Source organism: Petaurus breviceps, unplaced genomic scaffold (assembly GCF_028583685.1).
Source record: "Petaurus breviceps papuanus isolate PSGF00001 unplaced genomic scaffold, PetGlider_PUasm1.0 227, whole genome shotgun sequence".
Taxonomy (NCBI): domain Eukaryota; kingdom Metazoa; phylum Chordata; class Mammalia; order Diprotodontia; family Petauridae; genus Petaurus; species Petaurus breviceps.
This window is the reverse complement of record NW_027185896.1, coordinates 17,627,320-17,640,167: the sequence shown is the minus strand read 5'-3', so window position 1 is coordinate 17,640,167 and position 12,848 is coordinate 17,627,320.

Below are 12,848 nucleotides of genomic sequence, written 5' to 3'. Positions count from 1 at the left end.
ATATACAGTCAAACCCCAAAAAAAGCTTTCCAGGTTTGCTTGGAGTTTTATTAGTTTTGGTCCATCCCTCTGTGCGTTCTTCCTTCCATCTTTTCTCTTCTTTTTGTTATTTCTTTTTATCCTTTCTACCTCTTCTTTCTGTTAGTTCTATCTGTTCTTTCTATCTCTTTCTTTCCGGCTGTTATTTCTATTTTTCCTTTTTGTATATTTCTTCTTTCTGATTTTTTCTTTCTGACTCTTCTTTCTGCCTAGTTTTTCTCTGTGTTCTTTCTGTCTGTCCTTTCTATCTGACATTTCTTTGTCCTTTGTGTTCTTTTTCTTTCTGTTTTTCCTTCCTTCTTCTCACTCATATAAGTCAATGTATTTTCAAATCTAGTTCTGACCTTGCTTTTTATCTTTTTGTATAGATATTTCCACATATATTTGTATGCTTCATATTTCTCTTCTCGAATGACACTAAAATATCATATTTCATACTCACATCTTGTTCTTTATCTTTGAATCTCCTACTGCAGAAAGCATGGAAAGCAGTACCATGGGTGTAATTGGACTACAATCCATTACCAGTAACAACTGCCCATTATGGGTAGCAGATAAAACATTATCAAAGACTTAGGAAGAGGAGGCAGGGGAATTAAAGAATAACAAATAACCCAAGTACGCATTTATGTCTATAAAAGACTCAGAAGATAACCTCCAGTGTATTAGATGGATCTTCAATGTCGCGTTTAAAGAAAGATATGAATAAGAATCACATATGATGAGAAGTCATGGATAGATTGTAACCTGTACCAATAGTTGGGAGGCCGCAAGTACAGTGGTTAGAACACTTTCTCTGGACTCAGAAGACCTAAGTCCAATTCCCCACTCTGATGTTTACTTCTGAGTGACTTGAGAAAGTGACTTGACCTGGGTCTCAGTTTTCTCATCTGTAAAATGAAAAGGTTGAACCAGATGGCCTCTGAGGAACCTTCCAGCTATTATTCTTTGGAGTAGCTGCAGCAGGGAGATCACAAATCTACTGAAGATATCTCCCAGAGGACTTGCCATGTACATTGTAGGCTTTTAATAAATTGAGTTTGAAGTCAGAACACCTGTGTTTAAATACCAGATCTACTATTTAACTATAGGTGCAAATTTAAGCAAGTCCCTTTACCTCTCTGGGTCTCAGTTTTCCTCATCTGTGATATGAGTGTAATGGAGGTCAGGCATACATGTAGATACCATTAGTTTCACTAAGATGCCATCATGAACATGGAAATGCCAGAGCAGCAGTTCTCAAAATGTAGTAAGTTCATCCCTGGGAATCCCCAAGACTTTTACAGGGTGTCCACGAGGTCAAAACTATTTTCATAATGATATTAAAACATTTTAATTTCTAATATAATAAATATTGACAGCTATAATCCACATAAACAAAATTCTTGGAGGGAGTCCTCAAAAATTTTTAAGAGTATATTAGAGTCCTAAAACCAAAAAGTTTGAGAACTGATGTACTAGGTATCTGCTTCTGGGAGAATTCAATGAGGACCGGAGCATGCATGAGACATTTTATGTTGGCCTGCTGTGTAGTTAGGAACAGGCTTTTATGGTTGGCCAGATAGCTGAAACTATAGACATCTTTAAATGGCCTGACCCCACAAGCTGAGTTTTTTGCTGTATTTTATGTTTGATAGTGAAAATGATTCATTTAGTCATAACTGGTGACACAACGTAATGAGCAGGAAAAGCCCTTGGACCTTCTACCACCATTCCCAGCCCCCACCCCATGTGACCTGGAGAAACAGGCTGGGTTTGGGGCCTTTTTATTCTGTTTCTCTGTTCTAAATGCAGAGAGTAGAGTCTCCTATCTGGGCCAGGGGAACAAACCATAGGGATTGGTAAATCCAGGATGTTGCAATCAACCACATAGCATTATCCCTGAGGAGTACAGGTCAAGAACTCCAGCCAAGCAAAAACTGACATTGCTTTGGACTTAAAATTGCTGAGATTACTATTATGTAGAAAGAGAGCTAGGCTGTGAGTCTAATTCCTCCCATTCCCACTCAGATAGTATAGGAGGATCTTTGCCCCTGAGGTATTAGAGGACATTTTGTATGTTTGTTCTTGCTCTATATTTGAATTAATTGTCCCTTCGCAAAAATTAAACTGATGTTAAGTGGTTAGATGGAATTGGGGTGTTAGTCACTTGACCACTTAAAAGAGCAGAATACAGTCAATGATGGCTAGAGTCAACAACAGAGAAGAGGCATTGTAGGCCCTTGGTGCCCTGGTGAGAGCTGTGACAGGGATGAAAATGTAACAGGCCCAACCCAGAGTGAGTGGGACCAGAGTAAATTGTGTTACAAGAGGGCTGGATTAGATCAGAGGTCATGGATCCCTTTGGCAATCTGACAAAGCTTTTCTGAATAATGTTTTTAAATAAATCAAAGCAAATACGTGATTAGAAAGGCAACCAATTGTATTGAAATACACTTATCAAAATATAAAAATAAAATAAGTTCATAGGCCCCAAGTTAAAAACCACTCATTTTTAAGGTCCCTCAGAACCATCTATGATCCTATGAGTTTTAAGGTTTCATGACCTGATGAGTAGCTCCTGATCCTCTGGCGCCCTCTCTTGACCACAAGAAATACAACTGACGTGTCTGACCCACAGTAATTCTCTCTAGGACAAGAGTTGAGAGTAGGGGAACAAGGAGCCAGGTCTCCAGTGTCCTCAACTTTTCCCTACCATATAGCCTCCCTATGTTCACAAAGATATCAACGAGTTTTTCCCCTTTCTCCCTCCCCTAGCACAGGCCTGAGCACAGAATAGGCATCTATACAACAAAGACTTGTAAATTCTTTCCTCTTTCCTCAATTGCCTCACATTTATAAGAAAAGATTTTGGGGTGGTTGTTTTTTTCATCATAGCTGCCCTCTACATTTATTGTCTCCCTTGTTATTTTTTACCATCCTCTCCTCCTGGATACTTTCTCCTCCCTCAATTTTCATGACACTGTACTCTTTTGACCTGAAAATGTGTAGAAGGCTCCCTATGATGATAGGCACGTAAATAGTTCAATATCTTCAGCCAAAAATACAAGGAGGCCTTCCACAATCTAAAAGATTTTAGGATTAGATGAGGTGTTAGAATTAGAAGACACACAAAATTACCTAATTCAACTCCATCATTTTACTGGTGAGAAAACTGATGTCCAGAGAGGTTAATTAATTTATCCCTAGGGAATTACTATGTTATAATATATCATAATTTATATATAGAATTATATATCATTTGATATTATATAATATATTGTATGTCTTTTATAATATCATAATTTATTTCATTCAAAAAACATTACATGCATACTAAAGTAAGCACAGTGTGCTAGACATTGGAGACAAACAAGAGATAAGTAAGACATGATCTCTTCCCTCAAAGGGTTTATAATATATATGGTCACATACATGACCATCAAAATCTTCCTTGATATACATCAGACCATATCATCATCCTGCTCAAAATTGTTCCATGGCTCTCCATTTCCTAGAGGATGAGACACAAACTTCTCAGAATGCCATTTAAGTCCCTCTATAATCTAATTCTAACCTATTTATCCATCTTTTTGTTTGTTTTGAAACTGGGTTTCCCTATCTGTCCCAGGCTATACAGCAGTGACTCCTGTGGTCAGTCTCATATCTGATCAGCACAGCTTTGACCAGTTCTGTTTCTGATATAGTCAGGTTCACCCCTCCTTAAGTAACCTAGTGGCTGCCTCACTCCCAGGAACTCCCTATGTTGGTAAAGAAGTTAATGTGGAGACCCAATAAGCTTATCTCACTGCAGCTCAAAACTCTCAAGTTTAAGTAAGTCACCAGTCTCAGGATTTCCCATAACAGGGAATACAAGCATGTCATAATGCCTGACCCGCCATCATTTTTTTTTTACTCCTTTTCATATGCTTCATGTTTTAGCCAAAGTGGCCTAGGGAAAGAGCACTTACATACTTGCACAAATAACCTTAAGTACTCCAGTAAGTAGGATTGATTACAAAATGTTATTCATGCTTCTACCAGATAAAGTCTCCTCTCTGTCATTGGTAGGTCTGTGAATGGTGGCACTCCTTGAAAAGGGAGAGGGGCAAGAGGAGGAGGGTCAAAGAAATCACACCAAACAAAATTCTAGTGTAAATAAGACAAAATAGATGTCCATTTTATAGGACTATAAGCCTAGAACTTATTCCCAACTATTAATCACTTAGAAAAATTCCAGGTGTAACAGCAATATTGTTGGAATAATAATTGTGAACAATTAGCTATTCTGAGTATTTTCAATATTCAAATCAGCTGCAAAGGACCTATGAAGGAAGAAACTATCCACCTCCAGAGAAAGAAATGATAAATAGAAGTAGGTATATTATGGTTTTATGTGTATGTCTTAGTGTGTGTGTGTGTGTGTGTGTGTGAAAGGGTGGCCTTCTCTAGTGTGTGGTGGGGAGGGAGAGAGGAAGATATTTTGGAACTTAAAATATAACAAAAAAATTAATTTGATTTTTTTTTGTCTTTTTGAAGGTGAAAAGATAGGGCAATTGGGGTTAAGTGACTTGCCCAAGGCCACACAGCTAGTAAGTGTTAAGTGTCTGAGGCCAAATTTGAACTCAAGTCCTCCTGACTCCAGGGCTGGTATTCTATTCACTGTGCCACCTAGCTGCCCCAATTAATTTGATTTAATTTAAAGAAAGAAAAAAAGAAAAAGAAAAGTCCCAAGTGCCTCCCCCACAAAGACAGACCATCCACAAAGAACTCCTTGACAAGGGATTCCCATGTTGGGTGGCAGCCCAAGACCATACTTTGATATGGGCTCTTTCAAATTCATAGGAATAAAATATCATTCTACTTGAGCCTGGTGGAAAAAAAAACAAGGTAAGGCTACATGGGGCAGTTCTCTGGGAAAGGATCTCAGCAGGTAACAAGTAAAACTGACTCAACTAACAAGAGAGATATTCAGACCTAAGGAATCTCAATAAGACAAATTGCAAACTGAACAACACTAGACTTTATATCTACTCCAAGGTATAGTGCAAGGAACACTAGTCTATGAGTCAAGACAATTGTGTTTTAACTCTGGCTCTGGCACTAACAAAGTGGTTTTCCGTTATTTAGCCTTTCTATAAGGTGAAGACATTTTATTAGGTACAAAATATCCCTTCTGGCTCTAACAGTGAGTGATTGTATTTCTCATACCTCTGTAGTGTGATCTGAGTACCAGTTTTGGACAGGGGTGATGCCACATGAAAAGGCAGGATATAGGGTGGCATTTGGCATGAAGATATACAATGAGCCTTTTGCCCCTTTTGCTTTCTTTTGAGTTTCAACTTTAGGAAAGGCTGGCAATCTGTCATTCTATCATTATAGGTGAAGTCTTATAGATGAAGAAAGACAGAGACAGAGACAGAAAGCTTATACTTAGATACTCTATGGTAGGCAGTGGGGATACTGCAGACTTTGGAGAAATAAACACATCTTCATTGGACACCCACTGACAAAGCAATTGACAGCAGCGTAAGCATACCACCATCTGGTGGTCAAATTAAACAATACATGGACTTGCTGGTTAATTAATTTATTTATTGACAAGATGCTTTTCCATAAGCTTGTGGAAAGCAGAATGCAAACCAGGTGTGGGCTACTATTGCTATTACCCCCACTCAAGTGCCCCCGGGAACACCAGCCAAGTGCACAGGTAGCCCATGCTACTGCCATACCTATAATTATTGAGCTGTGGGTACTTCATAGTTCTTAGAGCCCCTAAGATCATCTCCTTAAGGTAGGCAAGGTGTGATTATCACCCTCTTTTTACTCATCTTTTCAAATGAGTTGACTGATGCCCAGAGAAATCAAATGATTTATACAATGCCCCACAGCTAGTTAATGACAGAGTTAGAAATGATCAGGTTTGTTGAGCAAAGATCTGATGTCAAGGTTATTAGAGAGGAAACTCCTATAGAACAGGGGTGGGAGACAGTATAGGAAAAGTGATAGAGTAGTGAACGAGAAAACCTAAGTTTAAATCCTGGGTCTGAACCTCATTTAAATTGAATAAGCATTTATCGAGAGTAACATCTACTATGAGTTCTAGGAGTGGGGAACCTGCAACCTTAAGGTCACATGTGGCCCTCTAGGTCCTCAAATGTGGCCTTTTGACTAAATCCAAACTTCATAGAATATCCTTAATAAAAGGATTTGTTCTGTAAAACTTGGACTCAGTCAAGAGGCTGCACCCAAGGACCTAGAAGGCCACATATGACCTCAAGGCAGAAGGTTCCCCACCACCTTATAGGCTCTGGAGACACAAAGTCAAAAATGAAACAGTAGTGCTTACCATTAAGGGCAGCTAGGTGGAGCCACAGTGCATAGAGAATTGGTCTAGGAATCCGAAAAAAACTGATCATTTGGGGTCTCAGATACTAGTTGTGTGATGCTAGGCAAGTCATTTAACCTCTGCTTGCCTCAGTTTCCTCATCTGTATCTCTTTGATGCCAAAACTTGTTTGTGCATGCTAGAAAAGTGCCTATACTATATTCACATTAATTTTTAATATGAGAAACAATACCCCAAAATCTCTAAGTCATCAATTTTGTTCCATGTGTGCAAATTTCACAAAAGGGCATAAATTAATGTTTCCCATAAAAGTATGAATTATTCAATTAAAAAAGCCTTCCATAGCTATAGATCCTCTTAATTAACAGAAAAAGCAAATTCTCTTCCATGTTACCATCGTGCAGATGTCCTACAAATACAATTACAGTTGCTAAGTTACAAACATTAGTGCCTCAGCAGGGCATAAATATCACTTTTTAAAACTCTTTCTACAAAAACTTGCTCACCATCACTGGACATTTCATGTTCCAGGGATGTCCTCGAGCCATCTCAAACCAGTTCATAAGAGCTAGTTATTAAATTTTAAATGTGGACATTTACACCCCAGAAATTGGTAAACTCTATGAATCAGGGCTTGATTTATTGTTTTGTTCATGATTAAGACTTAATGGAATGATAGAGAAAATGTTGTGTTGAGCATATTTATTTTTCCTGAAGATCTGGTTGTTAAAATTTTACCAACACAGTCTTGTATGCTTCTCATACAATACTATATTTTAGAAATAAGTATCACCTCTAAATATACATTTCACAATTGCTTTTGTACATGGTAAAATTAATTTTTCTGCAATAGTATTTTTCCCCATTTTTTATACTCTGATAACTTACTTACTTAAGGAACCAGCTACTAGATAGCACACTGGATAGAATGCTGGTCCTGAAGTCAGGAAGACTCATCTTCCTGAGTTCAAATCTGACCTCAGAGACTTACTAGCTGTATAATCTTGGACAAGTCATTTAACTTTGTTTGCATCAATTTCCTCATCTGTAAAATGAACTGGAGAAGGAAATGACAAACCACTCCATTATCTTTGGCAAGAGAACTCCAAATGGGATCACAAACAGCTGGACACAAATGAATAACAACAAACTTACTAAATATGAAGCTTTTTTTTTCTTACTATCTTTACTATTCCCAGAAATCAATCAATCATATCGCATGTTTTCAAATATTGTTATTTTCACTTTAAAAATCAATATAGGTTTCATGTTTTGATTATAAATGTGAAGACAAAAGAGAAGATTTAGGGGGTAGCTAGGTGGAGCAGTGAATAGAGCACTGGCCCTGGAATCCAGAGGACCTGAGTTCAAATCCGGCCTCAAACACTTGACACATTTACTAACTGTGTGACCTTGGGCAAGTCACTTAACCCCAATTGCCTTGCCTTCACCCCTCCAAAAAAAAAAGAGAGACAGTTTTAACATTTCTAATTATAAGAACTACTCTACAAAGTATATATGGATATTCATTATCTCCAAGAAATAAAAAAACTAAACATAAAGTGTTCTTCATTTTAGTTCCTCTTTTTTCACACTAATTGAAATAGGAGCATCTCAAGCATCTTTGTGTATTATTTCAGAATTGTGACTTATCAAATGACTTTTACTAATTTCCTTATTGCAGTGTACTACATCTGAATGAATATTTTGATATACCTCAATGCATATTTCAACATTTTTGCACACTTTTAGTCTCTATTAAACAATCCATTTATTAAAAAATAAAACTATTTCTAGAAAAATTTTATTTTCATTTTCAGCACTTGTAAAATATGTAACAATGTTATGCTAGTGCAATAGATACAAAAGTATGTTCCTCCAAGTAACTTTGTTTCTTTTTTTAAACAATTAATTAATTTTTAATTTTCAACATTCACTTCCATAAGATTTTGAATTTTCTCCCCTACCTTCTCCTCCCCTCTCCCCAAGATGGCGTGCAATCTGATATAGGCTCTACTTAAGCATTCATATTAAACATATTTTCACATTTGTCATGATGTAAAGAAGAATTAGCACCAATGGGGAGGAACCACCAAAAAAAAAAGAAACAAAACAACAAAAGAAAAGAAAAGAAAAGAAAAGAGCATGCTTCCATCTGTATTCAGACTCCAAAGTTCTTTCTCTGGATTTGGATAGCATTTTCCATCATGAGTCTTTTGGAGATATCTTAGACCCTTGCATTGCTGAGAACTAAGTCTATCAAGGTTAGTTATTGTACAATATGTTCAGATATGAGCTGAATCAATTCATATAAGTCTTTCCAGGTTTTTCTAAAGTCTACCTGTTCATCATTTTTTTTTTTAGTTTTTTGTTGTTTTTTTTTGCTTTATGGAGGGGGAAAGGAAGTGACTTGCCCAAGGTCACACAGCTAGTTAGGATTAAGTGTATGAGGCCGGATTTTAACTCAGGTCCTCTTGACTCCAGGGCCAGTGTTCTATTCACTGCACCACCTAGCCACCCCATTCATCATTTCTTATAGCATAAAAATATTCCATTATGTAACTTTGTTTCTTAACAGTAAACAGGACACTTTTCCAAAGGCAAAAAGTACAGTCACCAGAGTACATGAATTCTGAAGATGTGGTTACCTAATCAGTTAACAAAAACGAATAGCTAGGGGTGGCTAGGTAGCACAGTGAATAGAGCACCAGCCTTGGAGTCAGTAGGACCTGAGTTCACATCTGGACTCAGATGCTTAACATCTACGTGACCTTGGGCAAGTCACTTAACCCCAAATGTCCTACCTTACCCCTCCAAAAAAAAAACAAACAAAAAAAATGAATAGCTAGTTATGTTATAAAATACTTTTATATTGGCTGATAAGCACTGTAATAAATGATAAATGTACTAAAGTGCTGTTGGACATATTAATTCATTTTTTTTAACAATGTGTAGATATAAACTAACTGGTGAAAGGAAAGAATCTCTTCAGATGGGACTTTTCTCTTCTACCATTGGCACACCAGCTATAGTCTCACAAAATGACTCTACTGAAAAATTGACCTGTGTTGCCAATCAATTCATTTGAAAATCTGTCAACATAGTAGAGGATAAGTTTAAATCCAAAAACAACCTAAGTACTATAATGAAAAGCAAGGTAATGTTTGTTTATAAGAATGTTCGTGATGGTCTGTGACGATTTTAGTTTATCTTGTAGTGAATATGCCCTCAGATCACATTTTTTTCACACAGCCTGACATTTGAGCTGCAAAAACACAACTTTGTAACATTTTGGTCACATGATTACCTAATTGATTTGGTATAGTAAAAGCAACTACTCTGGTGTAGTATATGGAATGCAAATGAGGATATTTTTGTGGGTCTGACTATTCGTAGAGAACTGACTTACCTTCCAACCCATATGGAGATTCAGAAACAATCTGGTAACAAGTTGCAAAACTGTAAGAACACACTACTGTACCCAGTCAGAAATAGTTTGATGAATCTCTGCATAGAACACCAAAATCATTGTACTCATGATCATGACAGTTTCCTTTTTTCATTTATGGAATAAAACAAGAATTTCATAATATAGTACAATAAAAAAAAGATTATTGCACATGAAACTGCAAATTTACTATATACAATTTGCTATTCCTTTCAAATAAACATCAAAATTATCATGTAAATTTCTTTTTTTCCTCCCTCCCAGATGGCTACCATTAGACACAAATAGGTATACACACACCTATTTGTGTATATGCATGTATATATTTGTATATATACTTATTTGTGTATATGTATATATATATATATACACACACATATATACATGCAAAATTAGTCTATGCATACTTCTTTTTTGGGGGGAGGGCAATTGGGGTTAAGTGACTTGCCCAAGGCCACACGTCTAGGTTTTTGTGTATGTGTGTGTGTGTATGTGTATGTGTCTGAGGCCAAATTTGAATTCAGGTACTCCTAACTCTAGGGACGGCGCTCTATTCACTGTGCCACCTAGCCACCCCTGTATACTTCTATTTATCTGTTCTTTCTCTGGATGCAGATGGTAACTCTTTTCATATGTCCTTTATAGTTAATCTGGATATTTATAATAGTCAAAATAACTTATTCACTAAAAGTCATTCTTAATACAATATTGCTATTACTGTATATAATGTTCTCTTGGTTTGATCATTTCACTCTTCATTATTTTGTGCAAGTCTTTCCATGTTTTTTGAAAATCACTGAGCCCATCATTTCTCATAGCACAGTAGTATTCCACCATAATCACACATCACAACTTGTTTAGCCATTGCCCAATTGAAGAGCGTCCCTGAAATTTCCAGTTCTTTGCCACCACAAAGAAAACTGCTATAAACGTTTTAGAACATATATATTCTTTCCCTTTTTTCTAATTTTCTTTAGAAATAGACCAAGCAGGGGCAGCTACAGTGAATAGAGCATGGGCCCAGAAGTCATAAGGACCTGAGTTCAAACCCAGCCTCAGACACTTGACACAACTAACTGTGTGACCTTGGGCAAGTCACTTAAACCCAATTGCCTTCTCCCCCCTTCAAAAAAAAAAGAAAAGAAATAGACCAAGTAGTGTTATTGCTGAGTCAAAGAATATAGGTAGTTTAATAACTCTTTGGGCATAATTCCAAATTGTTCTCCAAAATGGCTGGATCAGTTCACAATTCCACCAAAAATGAATGTGTCCCAACAGTTATCACTCTCCCCTTCTATCATTTTAGTCAACCTAGTAGGTATAAAATGATATCTCAATGTTGCTTTAATTTGCATTTCTCTAATCAATAATGATTTAGAGCATTTTTTCACATGACTATAAAATGTTCTGATTTCTTCATCAAAAAACTGCCTGTTCATATCCTTTGACCATTTATCAACTGGGGAATGATTCATATTCTTATATATTTAACAAAGTTCCTCGTATATTTTAGATATGAGGCCTTTATCTGATAAACTGTCTTCAATTTTTTTCCCTAATTTTCTGCTTTCCTTCTGATCTTGGCTACATGTGTTCTATTTGTACAAAATTTTTTTAATTTCATATAATCAAAATTACCCATTTTACACCTACCTTTGCTCTTTATCTCTCGTTTATTCATAAGTTGTTCACCTATCTGTAAGTCTGATAAATAATAAGTTCCATATTCTCCTAATTCTCTTGTAAAATCTCTCTTTATATCCATTTTGGCCTTATCTTGGTAAATAGTGTAAGATATTGATCTATGCCCAGGTACCACTTCACTGCTTTCCAGTTTTCCCAACAATTTTTACCAAATAATGAATTCTTATTCTTAAGTATTTACATTTGTCAAATGCAAAGTTATTATGTTTATTTCCTGCTGTAAATTGTATGTCTACTCAATTCCATTGATCCACCTTTCTATTTCTTAGCCAGTGCCAAGTAGTTTTAATAATTACTGCCTTATACAATAGTTTAAGATCTGGTAGTGCTAAACTTCCTTCCTTTACATTTTTCTCATTACTTCCTTTAATATTCTTGACTTTTTGTTCTTCCAAATGAATTCTGTTATTATTTTTTTCTAATTGAGTAAAAAAAAAATTGGTACTTTAATTGGGATGGCATTGAATATATAAATTGGTTTGGGTAAAATTGTCATTTTTATTATATTGGCCCTGCCTACCCATGAATTATTACTATTTCTCCAATTATTTAAATCTTATTTTATTTGTATAAAAAGTTTTTTATAATTTTGTTTATATAGTTCCTGGGTTTGTTTTGGCAGGTATACTCCCAGGCATTTTATACTGTCTAGACTCTAGAATTATTTTAAATGGTATACCTTTTACTATCTCTTCTTGCAGAGTTTTGTTTGTGACATATAGGAATGCTGATGATTTATGTAGATTTACCTTATAACCTGCTACTTTACTAAAATTGTTCATTGTTTCAACTAATTTTTTTGTTGAGTCTGGGATTTGATCGTGAGTTTCGAATTGCTACAAAAACAAACCCATAATGTTTCAAACACACAAAGGAAAAAATATATTTGTAACATAACTGGGCGATTATTTACTGCTTAAGATACCATTAAAAATTTCTTTTACAACTGCGACCATCGTCACAAACCACTAAGTGGGAAATGGGAAGCACTAGACTAGATGACTTTCAGGCAACACCGTTTCCATAGTGGCAGCTAAAATAAAAGTTTATTGTTACCGTCCCTCTTGATCCTATATTGATAGGATGATAGGATTAAGAGCTAGAAAAACCTTTGTAATTACCTGTTCAAATCTTGAACTACATATTCCTTAAACACCTTAAACTCATTATGTTCAAAACTAAGGTTTTATTTTTTTAATGAATTTTTATTAATTTTTTTTTCATTTTGCCCAATAACTTAGATATCCCCAAGGCTGTATTCTGAGTCCTCTTCTCTACACTATTTCTTTTAAAGATCTCATCAGTTCCCATACATTCAATTGTCTCTATG